Here is a 22,259-nt window from a genome sequence, read left to right as displayed (position 1 = left end):
ACCATGATAGCTGTAGGAGAGACAGAAAGGCCATGATTGCTTTAGGAGAGACAGAAAGGCCATGATAGCTGGGGGAGAGACAGAAAGGCCATGATAGCTGGAGGAGAGACAGAAAGGCCATAAGGCCATGATAGCTGGAAGAGAGACAGAAAGGCCATGATAGCTGGAGGAGAGACAGAAAGGCCATGATAGGTGGGGGAGAGAAAGAAAGGCCATAAGGCCATGATAGCTGGGGGGAGAGACAGAAAGGCCATGATAGCTGGGGGAGAGACAGAAAGGCCATGATAGCTGGGGGAGAGACAGAAAGGCCATGATAGCTGGAGGAGAGACAGAAAGGCCATGATAGCTGGAGGAGAGACAGAAAGGCTATAAGGCCATGATAGCTGGGGGAGAGACAGAAAGGCCATGATAGCTGGGGGAGAGACAGAAAGGCCATAAGGCCATGATAGCTGTAGGAGAGACAGAAAGGCCATGATAGCTGGGGGAGAGACAGAAAGGCCATAAGGCCATGATAGCTGGAGGAGAGACAGAAAGGCCATGATAGCTGGAGGAGAGACAGAAAGGCCATAATGCCATGATAGCTGTAGGAGAGACAGAAAGTCCATGATAGCTGGGGGAGAGACAGAAAGGCCATAAGGCCATGATAGCTGGAGGAGAGACAGAAAGGCCATGATAGCTGTAGGAGAGACAGAAAGACCATGATAGCTGTAGGAGAGACAGAAAGGCCATGATTGCTTTAGGAGAGACAGAAAGGCCATGATAGCTGGGGAGAGACAGAAAGGCCATGATAGCTGGAGGAGAGACAGAAAGGCCATAAGGCCATGATAGCTGGAAGAGAGACAGAAAGGCCATGATAGCTGGAGGAGAGACAGAAAGGCCATGATAGGTGGGGGGAGAGAAAGAAAGGCCATAAGGCCATGATAGCTGGGGAGAGACAGAAAGGCCATGATAGCTGGGGGAGAGACAGAAAGGCCATGATAGCTAGAGGAGAGACAGAAAGGCCATGATAGCTGGAGGAGAGACAGAAAGGCTATAAGGCCATGATAGCTGGGGAGAGACAGAAAGGCCATGATAGCTGGAGGAGAGACAGAAAGGCCATGATAGCTGGGGGAGAGACAGAAAGGCCATAAGGCCATGATAGCTGGGGGAGAGACAGAAAGGCCATGATAGTTGGAGGAGAGACAGAAAGGCCATGATAGCTGGGGGAGAGACAGAAAAAAGGCCATGATAGATGTAGGAGAGACAGAAAGGCCATGATAGCTGGAGGATAGACAGAAAGGCCATGATAGTTGGGGGAAGACAGAAAAGCCATGATAGCTGGGGGAGAGACAGAAAGGCCATGATAGCTGGGGGAGAGACAGAAAGACCATGATAGCTGGGGGAGAGACAGAAAGGCCATGATAGCTGGGGGAGAGACAGAAAGGCCATGATAGCTGGAGGAGAGACAGAAAGGCCATGATAGCTGGGGGAGAGACAGAAAGGCCATGATAGTTGTAGGAGAGACAGAAAGGACATGATAGCTTGGAAGAGAGACGGAAAGGCCATGATAGCTTGGCGGAGAGACAGAAAGGCCATGATAGCTAGAGGAGAGAAAGAAAGGCCTTGATAGCTGGGTGAGAGACAGAAAGGCCATGATGGCTGGGTGAGAGACAGAAAGACCATGAGAGCTGGAGGAGAGACAGAAAGGCCATAAGGCCATTATAGCTGTAGGAGAGACAGAAAGGCCATGATAGCTGGGTGAGAGACAGAAAGGCCATGATAGCTTGGAGGAGAGACAGAAAGGCCATGATAGCTGGGGGAGAGACAGAAAGACCATAAGGCCATGATAGCTGGAGGAGAGACAGAAAGGCCATGATAGCTGTAGTAGAAACAGAAAGGCCATGATAGCTGGAGGAGAGACAGAAAGGCCATGATAGCTGGGGGAGAGACAGAAAGGCCATGATAGCTGGAGGAGAGACAGAAAGGCCATGATAGCTGGAGGAGAGACAGAAAGGCCATGATAGCTGTAGGAGAGACAGAAAGGCCATGATAGCTGGGGGAGAGACAGAAAGGCCATGATAGCTGGGGGAGAGACAGAAAGGCCATGATAGCTGGAGGAGAGACAGAAAGACCATGATAGCTGGAGGAGAGACAGAAATGCCATAAGGCCATGATAGCTGGGGAGAGACAGAAAGGCCATGATAGCTTGGAGGAGAGACAGAAAGACCATGATAGCTGGGTGAGAGACAGAAAGGCCATGATAGCTTGGAAGAGAGACAGAAAGGCCATGATAGCTGGGTGAGAGACAGAAAGGCCATGATAGCTGGAGGAGAGACAGAAAGGCCATGAGAGCTGGAGGAGAGACAGAAAGGCCATAAGGCCATGATAGCTGTAGGAGAGACAGAAAGGCCATGATTGCTAGAGGAGGGAGGCTGGAGGAGAGACAGAAAGGCCATGATAGCTGGGGGAGAGACAGAAAGGCCATGATAGCTGGAGGAGAGACAGAAAGGCCATAAGGCCATGATAGCTGGAGGAGAGACAGAAAGGCCATGATAGCTGGAGGAGAGACAGAAAGGCCATAAGGCCATGATAGCTGGAGGAGAGACAGAAAGGCCATGATAGCTTGGAGGAGAGACAGAAAGACCATATTAGCTGGGTGAGAGACAGAAAGGCCATGATAGCTTGGAAGAGAGACAGAAAGGCCATGATGGCTGGGTGAGAGACAGAAAGACCATGAGAGCTGGAGGAGAGACAGAAAGGCCATGATAGCTGGGTGAGAGACAGAAAGGCCATGATAGCTGGAGGAGAGACAGAAAGGCCATGAGAGCTGGAGGAGAGACAGAAAGGCCATAAGGCCATGATAGCTGTAGGAGAGACAGAAAGGCCATGATTGCTAGAGGAGGAGAGAAAGGCTGGAGGAGAGACAGAAAGGCCATGATAGCTGGGGAGAGACAGAAAGGCCATGATAGCTGGAGGAGAGACAGAAAGGCCATAAGGCCATGATAGCTGGAGGAGAGACAGAAAGGCCATGATAGCTGGAGGAGAGACAGAAAGGCCATAAGGCCATGATAGCTGGAGGAGAGACAGAAAGGCCATGATAGCTTGGAGGAGAGACAGAAAGACCATATTAGCTGGGTGAGAGACAGAAAGGCCATGATAGCTTGGAAGAGAGACAGAAAGGCCATGATGGCTGGGTGAGAGACAGAAAGACCATGAGAGCTGGAGGAGAGACAGAAAGGCCATAAGGCCAAGATAGCTGGAGGAGAGACAGAAAGGCCATGATAGCTGGAGGAGAGACAGAAAGGCCATGATAGCTGGAGGAGAGACAGAAAGGCCATGATAGCTGTAGGAGAGACAGAAAGGCCATGATAGCTGGAGGAGAGACAGAAAGGCCATGATAGCTGTAGGAGAGACAGAAAGGCCATGATAGCTGGGGAGAGACAGAAAGGCCATGATAGCTGGGGGAGAGACAGAAAGGCCATGATAGCTGGAGGAGAGACAGAAAGACCATGATAGCTGGAGGAGAGACAGTAATGCCATAAGGCCATGATAGCTGGGGGAGAGATAGAAAGGCCATGATAGCTTGGAGGAGAGACAGAAAGACCATGATAGCTGGGTGAGAGACAGAAAGGCCATGATAGCTTGGAAGAGAGAGACAGAAAGGCCATGATAGCTGGAGGAGAGACAGAAAGGCCATGATAGCTGGGAGAGACAGAAAGGCCATGATAGCTGGAGGAGAGACAGAAAGGCCATAAGGCCATGATAGCTGGAGGAGAGACAGAAAGGCCATGATAGCTGGAGGAGAGACAGAAAGGCCATAAGACCATGATAGCTGGGTGAGAGACAGAAAGGCCATGATAGCTTGGAAGAGAGACAGAAAGGCCATGATAGCTGGAGGAGAGACAGAAAGGCCATGATACCTGGGGGAGAGACAGAAAGGCCATGATAGCTGGAGGAGAGACAGAAAGGCCATAAGGCCATGATAGCTGGAGGAGAGACAGAAAGGCCATGATAGCTGGAGGAGAGACAGAAAGGCCATAAGGCCATGATAGCTGGGGGAGAGACAGAAAGGCCATGATAGCTTGGAGGAGAGACAGAAAGACCATGATAGCTGGGTGAGAGACAAAAAGGCCATGATAGCTTGGAAGAGAGACAGAAAGGCCATGATGGCTGGGTGAGAGACAGAAAGGCCATGATAGCTTGGAGGAGAGACAGAAAGGCCATGATAGCTTGGAGGAGAGACAGAAAGGCCATGATAGCTGTAGGAGAGACAGAAATGCCATAAGGCCATGATAGCTGGAGGAGAGACAGAAAGGCCATGATAGCTGGAGGAGAGACAGAAAGGCCATAAGGCCATGATAGCTGGAGGAGAGACAGAATTGCCATGATAGCTGTAGGAGAGACAGAAAGGCCATGATAGCTGGAGGAGAGACAGAAAGGCCATGATAGCTGTAGGAGAGACAGAAAGGCCATGATCGCTGGGGGAGAGACAGAAAGGCCATGATAGCTGGGGGAGAGACAGAAAGGCCATGATAGCTGGAGGAGAGACAGAAAGACCATGATAGCTGGAGGAGAGACAGAAATGCCATAAGGCCATGATAGCTGGAGGAGAGACAGAAAGGCCATGATAGCTGGAGGAGAGACAGAAAGGCCATAAGGCCATGATAGCTGGAGGAGAGACAGAAAGGCCATAAGGCCATGATAGCTGTAGGGGAGAGACAGAAAGGCCATGATAGCTTGGAAGAGAGACAGAAAGGCCATGATAGCTGGAGGAGAGACAGAAAGGCCATGATAGCTGGGGGAGAGACAGAAAGGCCATGATAGCTGGGGGAGAGACATAAAGGCCATGATAGCTGGAGGAGAGACAGAAAGGCCATGATAGCTTGGAGGAGAGACAGAAAGACCATGATAGCTGGAGGAGAGACAGAAAGGCCATAAGGCCATGATAGCTGGAGGAGAGACAGAAAGGCCATGATAGCTGGAGGAGAGACAGAAAGGCCATAAGGCCATGATAGCTGGAGGAGAGACAGAAAGGCCATGATAGCTGGGGGAGAGACAGAAAGGCCATGATAGCTGGAGGAGAGACAGAAAGGCCATAAGGCCATGATAGCTGGAGGAGAGACAGAAAGGCCATGATAGCTGGAGGAGAGACAGAAAGGCCATAAGGCCATGATAGCTGGAGGAGAGACAGAAAGGCCATGATAGCTGGAGGAGAGACAGAAAGGCCATAAGGCCATGATAGCTGGGGGAGAGACAGAAAGGCCATGATAGCTGGAGGAGAGACAGAAAGACCATGATAGCTGGGGGAGAGACAGAAAGGCCATGATAGCTGGAGGAGAGACAGAAAGGCCATGATAGCTGGGTGAGAGACAGAAAGGCCATGATAGATGGAGGAGAGACAGAAAGACCATGATAGCTGGAGGAGAGACAGAAAGGCCATGATAGCTGGAGGAGAGACATAAAGGCCATGATAGCTGTAGGAGAGACAGAACGGCCATGATAGCTGGAGGAGAGACAGAAAGGCCATGATAGCTGGAGGAGAGACAGAAAGGCCATGATAGCTGGAGGAGAGACAGAAAGGCCATGATAGCTGTAGGAGAGACAGAAAGGCCATGATAGCTTATGGGAGAGACAGAAAGGCCATTATAGCTGGAGGAGAGACAGAAAGGCCATGATAGCTGTAGGAGAGACAGAAAGGCCATGATAGCTGGAGGAGAGACAGAAAGGCCATGATAGCTGGGGGAGAGACAGAAAGGCCATGATAGCTGTAGGAGAGACAGAAAGGCCATGATAGCTGGAGGAGAGACAGAAAGGCCATGATAGCTTATGGGAGAGACAGAAAGGCCATGATAGCTGGGGGAGAGACAGAAAGGCCATGATAGCTGGGGGAGAGACAGAAAGGCCATAAGGCCATGATAGCTGGAGAGACAGAAAGGCGATAAGGCCATGATAGCTGGAGGAGAGACAGAAAGGCCATAAGGCCATGATAGCTGGAGGAGAGACAGAAAGGCCATGATAGCTGGAGGAGAGACAGAAAGGCCATGATAGCTGGAGGAGAGACAGAAAGGCCATGATAGCTGGAGGAGAGACAGAAAGGCCATAAGGCCATGATAGCTGGAGGAGAGACAGAAAGGCCATGATAGCTGGAGGAGAGACAGAAAGGCCATGATAGCTGGGGGAGACAGAAAGGCCATGATAGCTGGGGAGAGACAGAAAGGCCATAAGGCCATGATAGCTGGAGGAGAGACAGAAAGGCCATGATAGCTGGAGGAGAGACAGAAAGGCCATGATAGCTGGAGGAGAGACAGAAAGGCCATGATAGCTGGAGGAGAGACAGAAAGGCGATAAGCCATGATAGCTGGAGGAGAGACAGAAAGGCCATGATAGCTGGAGGAGAGACAGAAAGGCCATGATAGCTGGAGGAGAGACAGAAAGGCCATGATAGCTGTAGGAGAGACAGAAAGGCCATGATAGCTTATGGGAGAGACAGAAAGGCCATTATAGCTGGAGGAGAGACAGAAAGGCCATGATAGCTGTAGGAGAGACAGAAAGGCCATGATAGCTGGAGGAGAGACAGAAAGGCCATGATAGCTGGGGGAGAGACAGAAAGGCCATGATAGCTGTAGGAGAGACAGAAAGGCCATGATAGCTGGAGGAGAGACAGAAAGGCCATGATAGCTTATGGGAGAGACAGAAAGGCCATGATAGCTGGGGGAGAGACAGAAAGGCCATGATAGCTGGGGAGAGACAGAAAGGCCATAAGGCCATGATAGCTGGAGAGACAGAAAGGCGATAAGGCCATGATAGCTGGAGGAGAGACAGAAAGGCCATAAGGCCATGATAGCTGGAGGAGAGACAGAAAGGCCATGATAGCTGGAGGAGAGACAGAAAGGCCATGATAGCTGGAGGAGAGACAGAAAGGCCATGATAGCTGGAGGAGAGACAGAAAGGCCATAAGGCCATGATAGCTGGAGGAGAGACAGAAAGGCCATGATAGCTGGAGGAGAGACAGAAAGGCCATGATAGCTGGGGGAGAGACAGAAAGGCCATGATAGCTGGGGGAGAGACAGAAAGGCCATAAGGCCATGATAGCTGGAGGAGAGACAGAAAGGCCATGATAGCTGGAGGAGAGACAGAAAGGCCATGATAGCTGGAGGAGAGACAGAAAGGCCATGATAGCTGGAGGAGAGACAGAAAGGCGATAAGCCATGATAGCTGGAGGAGAGACAGAAAGGCCATGATAGCTGGAGGAGAGACAGAAAGGCCATGATAGCTGGAGGAGAGACAGAAAGGCCATGATAGCTGGAGGAGAGACAGAAAGGCGATAAGCCATGATAGCTGGAGGAGAGACAGAAAGGCCATGATAGCTGGAGGAGAGACAGAAAGGCCATGATAGCTGTAGGAGAGACAGAAAGGCCATGATAGCTGGAGGAGAGACAGAAAGGCCATGATAGCTGGAGGAGAGACAGAAAGGCCATGATAGCTGGAGGAGAGACAGAAAGGCCATGATAGCTGGAGGAGAGACAAAAGGCGATAATAATAATAATAATTATTATTATAATCTCCTCTCTACACTGACCCCTCTATCTCATCTGTCTACACTAACCCCTCTATCTCATCTGTCTACACTAACCCCTCTATCTACACTAACCCCTCTATCCCCTCTGTCTACACTAACCCCTCTATCTCCCGCTATCTCCTCTGTCAACACTAACCCCTCTATCTTCTCTGTCTACACTAACCCCTCTATCTCCTCTATCTCCTCTGTCAACACTAACCCCTCTATCAACACTAACCCCCCTATCTCCTCTCTCTACACTAACCCCTCTATCTCCTATGTCTACACTAACCCCCATCTCCTCTGTCTCCTCTATCTACACTTACCCCTCTATCTCCTATGTCTACACTAACCCCTCTATCTCCCTCCCTCTCCTCTATCTCCTCTCTACACTAACCCCTCTATCTCCTCTATCTCCTCTCTCTACACTAACCCCTCTATCTCCTCTGTCTCCTCTGTCTACACTAACCCCTCTATCTCCTCTGTCTACACTAACCCCACTAACCCCTCTATCTCCTCTGTCTACACTAACACCTCTATCTCCACTAACCCCTCTATCTCCTCTCTCTACACTAACCCCTATCAACACTAACCCCTCTATCTCCTCTCTCTACACTAACACCTCTGTCTCCTCTATCTACACTTACCCCTCTGTCACCTCTGTCTACACTAACCCCTCTATCTCCTCTGTCTACACTAACCCCTCTATCTCCGCTATCTCCTCTGTCAACACTAACCCCTCTATCTTCTCTGTCTACACTAACCCCTCTATCTCCTCTATCTCCTCTGTCAACACTAACCCCTCTATCAACACTAACCCCTCTATCTCCTCTCTCTACACTAACCCCTCTATCTCCTCTCTCTACACTAACACCTCTGTCTCCTCTATCTACACTTACCCCTCTGTCACCTCTGTCTACACTAACCCCTCTATCTCCTCTGTCTACACTAACCCCACTAACCCCCTCTATCTCCTCTGTCTACACTAACCCCCTCTATCTCATCTCCTCTGTCTACACTTACCCCTCTGTCTCTAACTCATCTCCCTACTATCTCCTGCCGCTCCCTACTTTCTCTACTCTCTCCCCCCCCTACAATTTCTCCTCCCCCTACTCTCTCTCCTCCCCCTACAATCTCTCCTCCCCTACTCTCTCTCCTCCCCCTACTCTCTCTCCTCCCCCTACAATCTCTCCTCCCCTACTCTCTCTCCTCCCCCTACAATCTCTCCTCCCCCCCTACTCCTTCTTCTCCCTACTCTCTCTCCTCTCCCTACTCTCTCTCTCCTCCCAATACAATCTCTCCTCCCCCACACTCTCTCCTCTCCCTACTCTCTCTCCTCCCCCTACAATCTCTCCTCCCCTACTCTCTCTCCTCTCCCTCAACACTTTTCATTCGTATGCTTGATAATAGTTGTCAGATAAGTAAATATCACTGGGCCGAGACATCTGAAAGAGTAACAACAATACTACAAACTGATGATGTGTGGTTCAAACACAGAACAGCTTGGCCACATCATCCACAGAGCTGGGGTCCAATCTGACTGTAGGTCCTCAGGTGACTAACTGTGTCACAGCACTCTGAACACCAGGTTGATTTATTATTATGTATTTATTAACTTTAACCTCTCTCTTCGAGAGATGACAGCTAGGTATTCACAGCTAGGTAAACAACGACACCATGCAGATGCTCGCTCTACCACTGTCTTCCCAACTCTAACTCTTGTAATTTAACCCCTGACGCTGCTTACCAGACATGACCCCAGCGGCCATGGTGGACATGATGGGTGTCTTCCCTAACCTCTAACCTCTAACCCCTAACCCCTGACGCTGCTTACCAGACATGACCCCAGCGGCCATGGTGGACATGATGGATGTCTTCCCTAACCTCTAACCTCTAACCCCTAACGCTGCTTACCAGACATGACCCCAGTGGCCATGGTGGACATGATGGGTGTCTTCCCTAACCTCTAACCTCTAACCCCTAACCCCTGACGCTGCTTACCAGACATGACTCCAGCAGCCATGGTGGACATGATGGGTGTCTTCCTCTCACTGATGCGGGCCAAGAAGGAGAAGATGAGGCCGTCGGAGACATGGCAAATATTATACGAGGAGAGGAACATCGAGCCCAGGAGACTGGGGGGAGGAAGGGAAGGAGAGGAAAGGGATGAGGAGAGAGGGAACATGAAGCCCAGGAGACTTAGGGGGAGAGGGAGGGAGGGGAGAGGGTTGAGGAGAGAGGGAACAGCGAGCCCAGGAGACTGGGGGAGGAAGGAAATGAGGGGAGAGGGATGAGGAGAGAGGGAACAGTGAGCCCAGGAGACTGGGGGAGGAAGGAAGTGAGGGGAGAGAATGAGGAGAGGGGAACAGTGAGCTCAGGAGACTGGGGGAGGAAGGAAGTGAGGGGAGAGAATTGAGGAGAGAGGGAACAGTGAGCTCAGGAGACTGGGGGAGGAAGGGAGGGAGAGGAAAGGGATGAGAAAGGGAGATTTTGGTAGAATGGTAGGTATAAGAGGGGGTGAGGGTAAAGTGGGGGAACAGGGGGAGGAGAATTTGGTAGAGAAGAGGAAGAAGGGTTGAGGGTAGAGAGATTTGATAGAGGAGAAGGAAGAGTTGAGGGGAGGAGGAAGGGTTGTGGGGAGGGGAAGAGTTGAGGGAAGGAGGAAGGTTTGAGGGAGAGAGACTTGATAGAGGAGATGAAGGGTTGAGGGGCATAGGAAGAGTTGAGGGGAGGAGGAAGATTTGAGGGGAGGACGAAGAGTTGAGGGAAGGAGGATGGTTTGAGGGGAGAGAGACTTGATAGAGGAGAGGAAGGGTTGAGGGGCATAGGAAGAGTTGAGGGGAGGAGGAAGTGTTGAGGGAAGAGAGACTTGATAGAGGAGAGGAAGGGTTGAGGGGCATAGGAAGAGTTGAGGGGAGGAAGAAGATTTGAGGAGGAGGAAGAGTTGGGGGAAGGAGGAAGGTTTGAGGGGAAAGAGACTTGATAGAGGAGAGGAGGAAGGGTTGAGGGGGAGGAAGGGTTAGGGAAGAGAGACTTGATAGAGGAGAGGGGGAAGGGTTGAGGGGAGGAGGAAGGGTTGAGGGGAGGAGGAAGGGTTGAGGGAAGAGATTTGATAGAGGGGGAGGAAGGAGAGAGGGGGTTAGGAAGGGTTGAGAGAAGAGAGATTTGATAGAGGAGAGGAGAGGAGGAGGAAGGGTTGAGAGAAGAGAGACTTGATAGAGGAGAGGAGGAAGGGTTGAGGGGGGGAAGGGTTGAGGGGAGATATTCGGTAGGAGAGAGGGTAAAGTGACAGTCAAGGGAGGAGGAGGGTGACGCTTAATAGAGGGTCAAACTAGTATAGAGCAGGAAGAGACAAGGAGTCAAACAACAAAATCCACCCTGTAATGTAGCTGTAATGTAGCTCCCTGTAATGTAGCTGTAACGTAGCTCCCTGTAATGTAGCTCCCTGTAATGTAGCTCCCTGTAATGTAGCTCCCTGTAATGTAGCTCCCTGTAACGTAGCTCCCTGTAATGTAGCTCCCTGTAATGTAGCTGTAACGTAGCTCCCTGTAATGTAGCTCCCTGTAATGTAGCTGTAACGTAGCTCCCTGTAATTTAGCTCCCTGTAATGTAGCTCCCTGTAATGTAGCTGCGTAGCTCCCTGTAATGTAGCTCCCTGTAATGTAGCTGTAACGTGGCTCCCTGTAATGTAGCTCCCTGTAACGTAGCTCCCTGTAATGTAGCTCCCTGTAATGTAGCTGTAACGTAGCTCCTGTAATGTAGCTCCCTGTAATGTAGCTGTAACGTAGCTCCTGTAATGTAGCTCCCTGTAACGTGGCTCCCTGTAATGTAGCTCCCTGTAACGTAGCTCCCTGTAATGTAGCTGTAACGTGAGCTCCCTGTAATGTAGCTCCCTGTAATGTAGCTGTAACGTAGCTCCCTGTAATGTAGCTCCCTGTAATGTAGCTGTAACGTAGCTCCTGTAATGTAGCTCCCTGTAATGTAGCTCCTGTAATGTAGCTCACTGTAATGTAGCTGTAACGTAGCTCCCTGTAATGTAGCTCCTGTAACATAGCTCCCTGTAATGTAGCTCACTGTAATGTAGCTCCCTGTAACGTAGCTCCCTGTAATGTAGCTCCTGTAACGTATCTCCTGTAAGGTAGCTCCCTGTAATGTAGCTCCCTGTAATGTAGCTGTAACGTAGCTCCCTGTAATGTAGCTCCTGTAACGTAGCTCCCTGTAATGTAGCTCCCTGTAATGTTGCTGTAATGTAGCTCCCTGTAATGTAGCTCACTGTAATGTTGCTGTAATGTAGCTCCCTGTAATGTAGCTCCCTGTAATGTAGCTCACTGTAATGTAGATCCCTGTAATGTAGCTGTAATGTAGCTCCCTGTAATGTAGCTGTAATGTAGCTCCTGTAATGTAGCTCCCTGTAATGTAGCTCCCTGTAATGTAGCTCCCTGTAACTTAGCTCCCTGTAATGTAACTGTAACGTTGCTCCCTGTAATGTAGCTCCCTGTAATGTAGCTCCCTGTAATGTAGCTGTAATGTAGCTCCCTGTAATGTAGCTCCCTGTAATGTAGCTCCCTGTAATGTAGCTCCTGTAACTTAGCTCCCTGTAATGTAACTGTAACGTTGCTCCCTGTAATGTAGCTGTAACGTAGCTCCCTGTAATGTAGCTCCCTGTAATGTAGCTCCTGTAATGTAGCTCCCTGTAATGTAGCTCCCTGTAACGTAGCTCCCTGTAATGTAGCTCCCTGTAATGTAGCTCCCTGTAATGTAGCTCCCTGTAATGTAGCTCCTGTAACGTAGCTCCCTGTAATGTAGCTGTAACGTAGCTCCCTGTAATGTAGCTCCCTGTAATGTAGCTGTAACGTAGCTCCCTGTAATGTAGCTCCCTGTAATGTAGCTGTAACGTATCTCCCTGTAATGTAGCTCCCTGTAATGTAGCTCCCTGTAATGTAGCTCACTGTAATGTAGCTGTAACGTAGCTCCCTGTAATGTAGCTCCCTGTAACGTGGCTCCCTGTAATGTAGCTCCCTGTAACGTATCTCCCTGTAATGTAGCTCCCTGTAATGTAGCTCCCTGTAATGTAGCTCCCTGTAATGTAGCTGTAACGTGGCTCCCTGTAATGTAGCTCCCTGTAATGTAGCTCCTGTAATGTAGCTGTAATGTAGCTCCTGTAATGTAGCTCCTGTAACGTAGCTCCCTGTAATGTAGCTCCCTGTAATGTTGCTGTAATGTAGCTCCCTGTAATGTAGCTCACTGTAATGTTGCTGTAATGTAGCTCCTGTAATGTAGCTCCCTGTAATGTAGCTCACTGTAATGTAGCTCCCTGTAATGTAGCTGTAATGTAGCTCCCTGTAATGTAGCTGTAATGTAGCTCCCTGTAATGTAGCTCCCTGTAATGTAGCTCCCTGTAATGTAGCTCCCTGTAATGTAGCTCCTGTAACTTAGCTCCCTGTAATGTAACTGTAACGTTGCTCCCTGTAATGTAGCTCCCTGTAATGTAGCTCCCTGTAATGTAACTGTAACGTAGCTCCCTGTAATGTAGCTCCCTGTAACGTAGCTCCCTGTAATGGTGCTCCCTGTAATGTAGCTGTAACGTAGCTCCCTGTAATGTAGCTCCCTGTAATGTAGCTGTAATGTAGCTCCCTGTAATGTAGCTCCCTGTAATGTAGCTCCCTGTAATGTAGCTCCCTGTAACTTAGCTCCCTGTAATGTAACTGTAACGTTGCTCCCTGTAATGTAGCTCCCTGTAATGTAGCTCCCTGTAATGTAACTGTAACGTAGCTCCCTGTAATGTAGCTCCCTGTAATGTAGCTCCATGTAATGTAGCTGTAACGTAGCTCCCTGTAATGGTGCTCCCTGTAATGTAGCTGTAACGTAGCTCCTGTAATGTAGCTCCCTGTAATGTAGCTGTAACGTAGCTCCCTGTAATGTAGCTCCCTGAATGTAGCTGTAACGTAGCTCCCTGTAATGTAGCTGTAACGTAGCTCCCTGTAATGTAGCTCCCTGTAATGTAGCTGTAATGTTGCTCCCTGTAATGTAGCTCCCTGTAATGTGTCTTCCTGTAATTTAGCTGTAATGTAGCTCCCTGTAATGGTGCTCCTGTAATGTAGCTGTAACGTAGCTCCCTGTAATGTAGCTCCCTGTAATGTAGCTGTAACGTAGCTCCCTGTAACGTAGCTCCCTGTAATGTAGCTGTAACGTAGCTCCCTGTAATGTAGCTGTAACGTAGCTCCCTGTAATGTAGCTCCCTGTAATGTAGCTGTAACGTAGCTCCCTGTAATGTAGCTCCCTGTAACGTAGCTCCCTGTAATGTAGCTCCCTGTAACGTAGCTCCCTGTAATGTAGCTGTAACGTAGCTCCCTGTAATGTAGCTGTAACGTAGCTCCCTGTAATGTAGCTCCCTGTAATGTAGCTCCCTGTAATGTAGCTGTAATGTTGCTCCCTGTAATGTGTCTTCCTGTAATTTAGCTGTAATATAGCTCCCTGTAATGTAGCTCCATGTAACGTAGCTCCCTGTAATGTATCTCCCTGTAACGTAGCTGTAATGTTGCTCGCTGTAATGTATCTGTAATGTTGCTCCTTACTAGACCTGACCCTTCCACCATTAACCTCTTGTGTTTAGTGCGGGTACCAGTCTGTTTCAGCATATCATGATCTTGGCTTCCGTTATTGATGTCCCTCTGTCTGGGTACCACCTTGTTGTTAGCGATATCCATGTTGTTAGCGATAACCATGTTGTTAGCGATAACCATGTTGTTAGTGATAACCATGTTGTCAGTGACAACCTTGTTGTTAGCGACAACCATGTTGTTAGCGATAACCATGGCGTTAGCGATAACCATGGCGTTAGCGATAACCATGTTGCTAGCGATAAGCAGGCTGTTAGCGATAACCATGTTGTTAGCGATAAACCAGTTGTTAGTGATAACCATGTTGTTAGCTATAACCATGTTGTTAGTGATAACCCTGCTGTTAGCGATAACCATAGCGTTAGCAATAACCTTGTTGTTAGCGAAAACCTTTTGTTAGCGATAACCTTGCCAGCGATAACCTTGCCGTTAGCGATAACCGTGTTTTTATCGTTAACCGTGCTGTTAGCAATAACCTTGTTGCTAGAGATAACCATGTTGTTAGCGATAACATTGTTGCTAGTGATAACCATGTTGTTAGTGATAACCTTGTTGCTAGAGATAACCATGTCGTTAGCGATAACCTTGTAGCTAAGCGATAACAATGCTTTTAGCCATAACCTTGTTGCTAGCGATAACCATGTTGTTAGCGATAACCATGTAGTTTGTGATAACCATGGTGTTAGCGATAACCATATTGTTCGATATACCATGTCATTAGTGATAAGCATGCTGTTAGTGATAACCTTGTTGTTAGCGATAACCTTGTTGTTAGCGATAACCTTGTTATTAGTGATAACCATGCTGTTAGCGAGAACCATGTTGTTTGGGACAACCTTGTTTTTAGTGATAACCATGTCGTTTGTGATAACCATGTGGTTAGTGATAACCTTGTAGTTAGCGATAACCTTGTTGTTAGTTATAAACATGTTGTTAGTGATAACCATGTTGTTAGCGATAACATTGTTGCTAGCGATAACCATGTTGTTTGTGTTACCATGTTGTTAGCGATAACCTTGTCGCCAGTGATAACCATGGTGTTAGCGATAACCATGGTGTAAGTGATAACCATGTTGTTAGTGATAACCATGTTGTTAGTGATAACCTTGTTGTTATTGATAACCTTGTTGTTAGCGATAACCTTGTTGCTTGTGATAACCATGTTGTTAGCGATAACCATGGTGTTAGTGATAACCATGTTGTTAGTGATAACCATGGTACCATGGTATGTTGGTGAGAGGGCTGACCATAAAGCCAGAGGTGAGGGTGGTGATTAGGGGTGTTTTGGTGCTATGGCTTGTCTCTGCTATGTACTTGAACAGCAGAACATAATTCGCCATGGCTCAGATCACACGAGGCATAGGGAACATAGCTCCGAACAGGCTGCACACACACAGACACATACAGGCACAGGATGGACGATCACACACACACACACACACAGCTGGACAGCCGGACACATACAGGCAGAATACAGGCAATGCCACGCAGGCCAGTCACGTTGGGAGTTAATCACAGAGCAGCCAAATAGTAGAAAAATATACAGTGCCTTGCGAAAGTATTCGGCCCTTTTGATCTTTGCGACCTTTTGCCACATTTCAGGCTTCAAACATAAAGATATAAAACTGTATTTTTTTGTGAAGAATCAACAACAAGTGGGACACAATCATGAAGTGGAACGACATTTATTGGATATTTCAAAACTTTTTAACAAATCAAAAACTGAAAAATTGGGCGTGCTAAATTATTCAGCCCCCTTACGTTAGTACTTTGTAGCGCCACCTTTTGCTGCGATTGCAGCTGTAAATCGCTTGGGGTATGTCTCTATCAGTTTTGCACATCGAGAGACTGAAATTTTTCCCATTCCTCCTTGCAAAACAGCTCGAGCTCAGTGAGGTTGGATGGAGAGCATTTGTGAACAGCAGTTTTCAGTTCTTTCCACAGATTCTCGATTGATTCAGGTCTGGACTTTGACTTGGCCATTCTAACACCTGGATATGTTTATTTTTGAACCATTCCATTGTAGATTTTGCTTTATGTTTTGGATCATTGTCTTGTTGGAAGACAAATCTCCGTCCCAGTCTCAGGTCTTTTGCAGACTCCATCAGGTTTTCTTCCAGAATGGTCCTGTATTTTGCTCCATCCATCTTCCCATCAATTTTAACCATCTTCCCTGTCCCTGCTGAAGAAAAGCAGGCCCAAACCATGATGCTGCCACCACTATGTTTGACAGTGGGGATGGTGTGGTCAGGGTGATGAGCTGTGTTGCTTTTACGCCAAACATAACGTTTTGCATTGTTGCCAAAAAGTTCAATTTTGGTTTCATCTGACCAGAGCACCTTCTTCCACATGTTTGGTGTGTCTCCCAGGTGGCTTGTGGCAAACTTTAAACAACACTTTTTATGGATATTTTTAAGAAATGGCTTTCTTCTTGCCACTCTTCCATAAAGGCCAGATTTGTGCAAGATACGACTGATTGTTGTCCTATGGACAGAGTCTCCCACCTCAGCTGTAGATCTCTGCAGTTCATCCAGAGTGATCATGGGCCTCTTGGCTGCATCTCTGATCAGTCTTCTCCTTGTATGAGCTGAAAGTTTAGAGGGACGGCCAGGTCTAGGTAGATTTGCAGTGGTCTGATACTCCTTCCATTTCAATATTATCGCTTGCACAGTGCTCCTTGGGATGTTTAAAGCTTGGGAAATCTTTTTGTATCCAAATCCGGCTTTAAACTTCTTCACAACAGTATCTCGGACCTGCCTGGTGTGTTCCTTGTTCTTCATGATGCTCTCTGCGCTTTTAACGGACCTCTGAGACTATTACAGTGTGGGGTGCATTTATACGGAGACTTGATTACACACAGGTGGATTGTATTTATCATCATTAGTCATTTAGGTCAACATTGGATCATTCAGAGATCCTCACTGAACTTCTGGAGAGAGTTTGCTGCACTGAAAGTAAAGGGGCTGAATTATTTTGCACGCCCAATTTTTCAGTTTTTGAAATATCCAATAAATGTCGTTCCACTTCATGATTGTGTCCCACTTGTTGTTGATTCTTCTTAAAAAATTACAGTTTTATATCTTTATGTTTGAAGCCTGAAATATGGCAAAAGGTCGCAAAGTTCAAAGGGGCCGAATACTTTCGCAAGGCACTGTACATATTTCGTAATTGTTTTAGGCTTTATGTTCTTTTGGAATGTTTGAGTAGATTATGTTGATTTGTTTGTGATTGAAAGTCCATGGACGGATTTTTGGAAAGACAGTATCATTTGAACATTTTGGTTTTGATCGGACTTTTATTTCCAAAGGGGTGCGATTTTCACGCATTTACGACGTATGAGCAGTGTGCTGAGATTTGACTGAAGGCTGGGGCATCCAATCACAGGACTGAAAGTGTTAGCAGGCGGGGTTACGATAGTGATGAAGGGTGTTAGTGAGAGCAATTACCATTTTAAATAGTTAATATTCCTTCATGCATAAACACAGAGTGAGAGGCTCAATCCCAAAACGGCATCGTACTCCCTATTTTGCACACTTCTAGACAAGACCCCTATGGACCCTGGTGCAATGTAGTGCACTATAAAGCCCTATGGACCCTGGTGTAATGTAGTGCACTATAAGCCCTATGGACCCTGGTGTAATGTAGTGCACTATAAAGCCCTCTGGACCCTGGTGTAATGTAGTGCACTATAAAGCCCTATGGACCCTCGTGCAATGTAGTGCACTATAAAGCCCTATGGACCCTGGTGTAATGTAGTGCACTATAAAGCTCTCTGGACCCTGGTGTAATGTAGTGCAATATAAAGCCCTATGGACCCTGGTGTAATGTAGTGCACTATAAAGCCCTCTGGACCCTGGTGTAATGTAGTGCACTATAAAGCCCTATGGACCCTGGTGTAATGTAGTGCACTATAAAGCCCTCTGGACCCTGGTGTAATGTAGTGCACTATAAAGCCCTCTGGACCCTGGTGTAATGTAGTGCACTATAAAGCCCTCTGGACCCTGGTGTAATGTAGTGCACTATAAAGCCCTATGGACCCTGGTGTAATGTAGTGCACTATAAAGCCCTCTGGACCCTGGTGTAATGTAGTGCACTATAAAGCCCTCTGGACCCTGGTGTAATGTAGTGCACTATAAAGCCCTATGGACCCTGGTGTAATGTAGTGCACTATAAAGCCCTCTGGACCCTGGTGTAATGTAGTGCACTATAAAGCCCAATGGACCCTGGTGTAATGTAGTGCACTATAAAGCCCTATGGACCCTGGTGTAATGTAGCGCACTATAAAGCCCTATGGACCCTGGTGTAATGTAGCACACTATAAAGCCCTATGGACCCTTGTGTAATGTAGTGCACTATAAAGCCCTCTGGACCCTGGTACAATGTAGTGCACTATAAAGCCCTATGGACCCCTGTGCAATGTAGTGCACTATAAAGCCCTATGGACCCTGGTGTAATGTAGTGCACTATAAAGCCCTCTGACCCTGGTGTAATGTAGTGCTATAAAGCCCTATGGACCCTGGTGTAATGTAGTGCACTATAAAGCCCTCTGGACCCTGGTGTAATGTAGTGCACTATAAAGCCCTCTGGACCCTGGTGTAATGTAGTGCACTATAAAGCCCCTCTGGACCGGGTGTAATGTAGTGCACTATAAAGCCCTCTGGACCCTGGTGTAATGTAGTGCACTATAAAGCCCTATGGACCCTGGTGTAATGTAGTGCACTATAAAGCCCTCTGGACCCTGGTGTAATGTAGTGCACTATAAAGCCCTCTGGACCCGGGTGTAATGTAGTGCACTATAAAGCCCTCTGGACCCTGGTGTAATGTAGTGCACTATAAAGCCTATGGACCCTGGTACAATGTAGTGCACTATAAAGCCCTATGGACCCTGGTACAATGTAGTGCACTATAAAGCCCTCTGGACCCTGGTGTAATGTAGTGCACTATAAAGCCCTCTGGACCCGGGTGTAATGTAGTGCACTATAAAGCCTCTGGACCCTGGTGTAATGTAGTGCACTATAAAGCCCTATGGACCCTGGTACAATGTAGTGCACTATAAAGCCCTATGGACCCTGGTACAATGTAGTGCACTATAAAGCCCTCTGGACCCTGGTGTAATGTAGTGCACTATAAAGCCCTATGGACCCTGGTGTAATGTAGTGCACTATAAAGCCCTATGGACCCTGGTGTAATGTAGTGCACTATAAAGCCCTATGGACCCTGGTGTAATGTAGTGCACTACAAAGCCCTCTGGACCCTGGTGTAATGTAGTGCACTATAAAGCCCTATGGACCCTGGTGTAATGTAGTGCACTATAAAGCCCTATGGACCCTGGTGTAATGTAGTGCACTATAAAGCCCTATGGACCCTGGTGTAATGTAGTGCACTATAAAGCCCTATGGACCCTGGTGCAATGTAGTGCACTATAATGAGAATAGGATGCCATGTGGACAAACCCATAATCATGAAACAGGCAATTCAGACAGAGAGATCAAGGTCGAAATAAAACACATTTCATATTGTAATATCAGGAGACGCTAATCATTTAGACATCTTATCACAGACACGGAATGGAACTACACCCTCAGGGAAAAAAGATGCCCTCCAGAACCTAAAGGGTTCTTCGACTGTCCCATAGAAGAACCCTTTGAAGAACACTAGTTGGTTCCAGGTAGAACCTGGTTTTAAGTAGAGCTGTTTTGGCTTCAATGTTGAATCCTTTTCACACAGCATTTTACATGGTACCCAAAATGGATCTTTCTGGAACCAACAAGGGTTCTTCTATGGGTTCTTCTATGGGGACAGCCGAAGATCCCTTTGAAACACTTTTCTTCTAACGTCTGGGAATCAAATTAGAGGAATGAATACAACTCATTGGCTTTAGAACCGCTAACCGGCAGGTGGAATAATAATACATTTCATTTGTATTTTTCAATAATTTAGCATTTTTAATAGTTGAAATAGGAAGTGTATAGGTTTGTCATACTTAAGTTATAAGGCCGAGGGGTGTGGTATGTGGCCAATATACCAAGGCTAAGGGCTGTTCTTATGCACGACGCAATGTGGAGTGCCTGGACACAGCCCTTAGCGGTGGTATATTGGCAATATATCACAAACCCCGAGAGCCTTATTGCTGTTATAAACTGGTTATCAACTAAATTAGAGCAGGAAAACTACATGTTTTGTCATACCCGTGGTATACGGTCTGATATACAGTATATCCTTCCTGTTTGGCCCTATCCGGGGGTGTCATCAGATGGGGCCACAGTGTCTCCTGACCCCTCCTGTCTCAGCCTCCAGTACTTATGCTGCAATAGTTTGTGTCATGGGGGCTAGGGTCAGTTTGTTATATCTGGAGTACTTCTCCTGTCCTATCCGGTGTCCTGTGTGAATTTAAGTTTGCTCTCTCTAATTCTCTCTCTCTCTCTTTGGAGGACCTGAGCCCTAGGACCATGCCTCAGGACTACCTGGCATGATGACTCCTTGCTGTCCCCAGTCCACCTGGCCGTGCTGCTGCTCCAGTTTCAACTGTTCTGCCTTATTATTATTCGACCATGCTGGTCATTTATGAACATTTGAACATCTTGGCCATGTTCTGTTATAATCTCTACCCGGCACAGCCAGAAGAGACTGGCCACCCCACATAGCCTGGTTCCTCTCTAGGTTTCTTCCTAGGTTTTGGCCTTTCTAGGGAGTTTTCCTAGCCAACGTGCTTCTACACCTGCATTGCTTGCTGTTTCGGGTTTTAGGCTGGGTTTCTGTACAGCACTTTGTGACATCAGCTGTTGATTGATTTGATATACCACGTCTGTTAGCCAATCAGCATTCAGGGCTTGAACCACCCAGTTTATAATGAACATGATATACCTGTTAGATTTATGGGACAATATGACAGATCTCTCTACTGATATTAATAGACAGCTGGGGAATCAAATACCCCCATGGTTAAATATATACTCACTAAGAGACACACACACGCACACACCTGGTGGTGTGAGCTAAACTCACTGATCACATCAGCAGGGTGTGTGTGTACATACAGGTTAGTTTGTCTAGGTGAGGCTAGGGTGTGTGTGTTGAATCACCTTCTATACATAGATGTACAGTATGTGTACTAACCTGGAGGACAGAGCACACAGTGACCCTACAGCCACAGCGTAAGTGGCTCCCTCCCAGCCTACATATTTAAAGGCTGCGGGCAGAGGACTGTTGTTGTCTAGGAGGTAGTAGGGCATCATCATGGTGAGAGCAGCAGACACTCCGAAGTAGGCCACGAAGCAGATGAGGAGAGACGACACGATGCCTATGGGGATGGCCTTCTGAGGGTTCTTCACCTCCTCACCTGGGGGCAGAGGTCAGAGGTTAGAGGTCAGATGTCAGGGGTTAGATGTCACAGATTCCTCAAGATCTCCGCAACCTATTTTCAAAGAGAAAGAAAGTTAATGTTGTAAATGAATGAAGACGTCTTCGTTGCGTAGGTCTTTACACCCCATAATTAATTATTGGTGGGAGCACCTTGGGCAGCCGTAATAGCTGTCAATCATTTTGAATAATATTCAAAAAACATGTATATAATTTCGTGATTACGAACTTGTCTCATCTCTCCAACTCCCCACGTGCTCTGGAGAGGCGTATGTCGAGTCATGCGTTCTCCGAAATTTGACCAAACCGTACTTCTTAATATCACCCATCCACTGAAGCAGGAAGCCTGCTGCACCAATGTGGAAGCCTGCTGCACCAATGTGGAAGCCTGCTGCACCAATGTGGAAGCCTGCTGCACCAATGTGTCGGAGGAAGCACCGCTAACTGACGACCGAAGTCAGCCTTTCCCAGCCAAGGAGTCGCTAGAGCAATGAGCCAAGTAAAGCCCCACCGGCCAAACCCTTCCCTCACCCGGACGATGCTGGGCCAAACCCTCCCCTCACCCGGACGATGCTGGGCCAAACCCTCCCCCTCACCCGGACGATGCTGGGCCTAACCCGGACGATGCTGGGCCAAACCCTCCTCACCCGGACGATGCTGGGCCAAACCCTCCCTTCACCCGGACGATGCTGGGCCAAACCCTCCCCCTCACCCGGACGATGCTGGGCCAAACCCTCCCCTCA

The 22,259-nt window shown here is 47.9% G+C and overlaps 1 pseudogene; it reads right to left on the bottom strand.

The window, feature by feature from the left end:
- The window catches only part of LOC135533816 (high affinity cationic amino acid transporter 1-like), a 37,664-nt pseudogene extending 15,736 nt beyond the window's left edge, over positions 1-21,928 (bottom strand).
- Positions 21,929-22,259: the final 331 nt, after the last annotated feature.

Source organism: Oncorhynchus masou, unplaced genomic scaffold, assembly GCF_036934945.1.
Source record: "Oncorhynchus masou masou isolate Uvic2021 unplaced genomic scaffold, UVic_Omas_1.1 unplaced_scaffold_2683, whole genome shotgun sequence".
Taxonomy (NCBI): Eukaryota; Metazoa; Chordata; class Actinopteri; order Salmoniformes; family Salmonidae; genus Oncorhynchus; species Oncorhynchus masou.
This window is presented reverse-complemented; position numbering and strand designations above follow the sequence as displayed.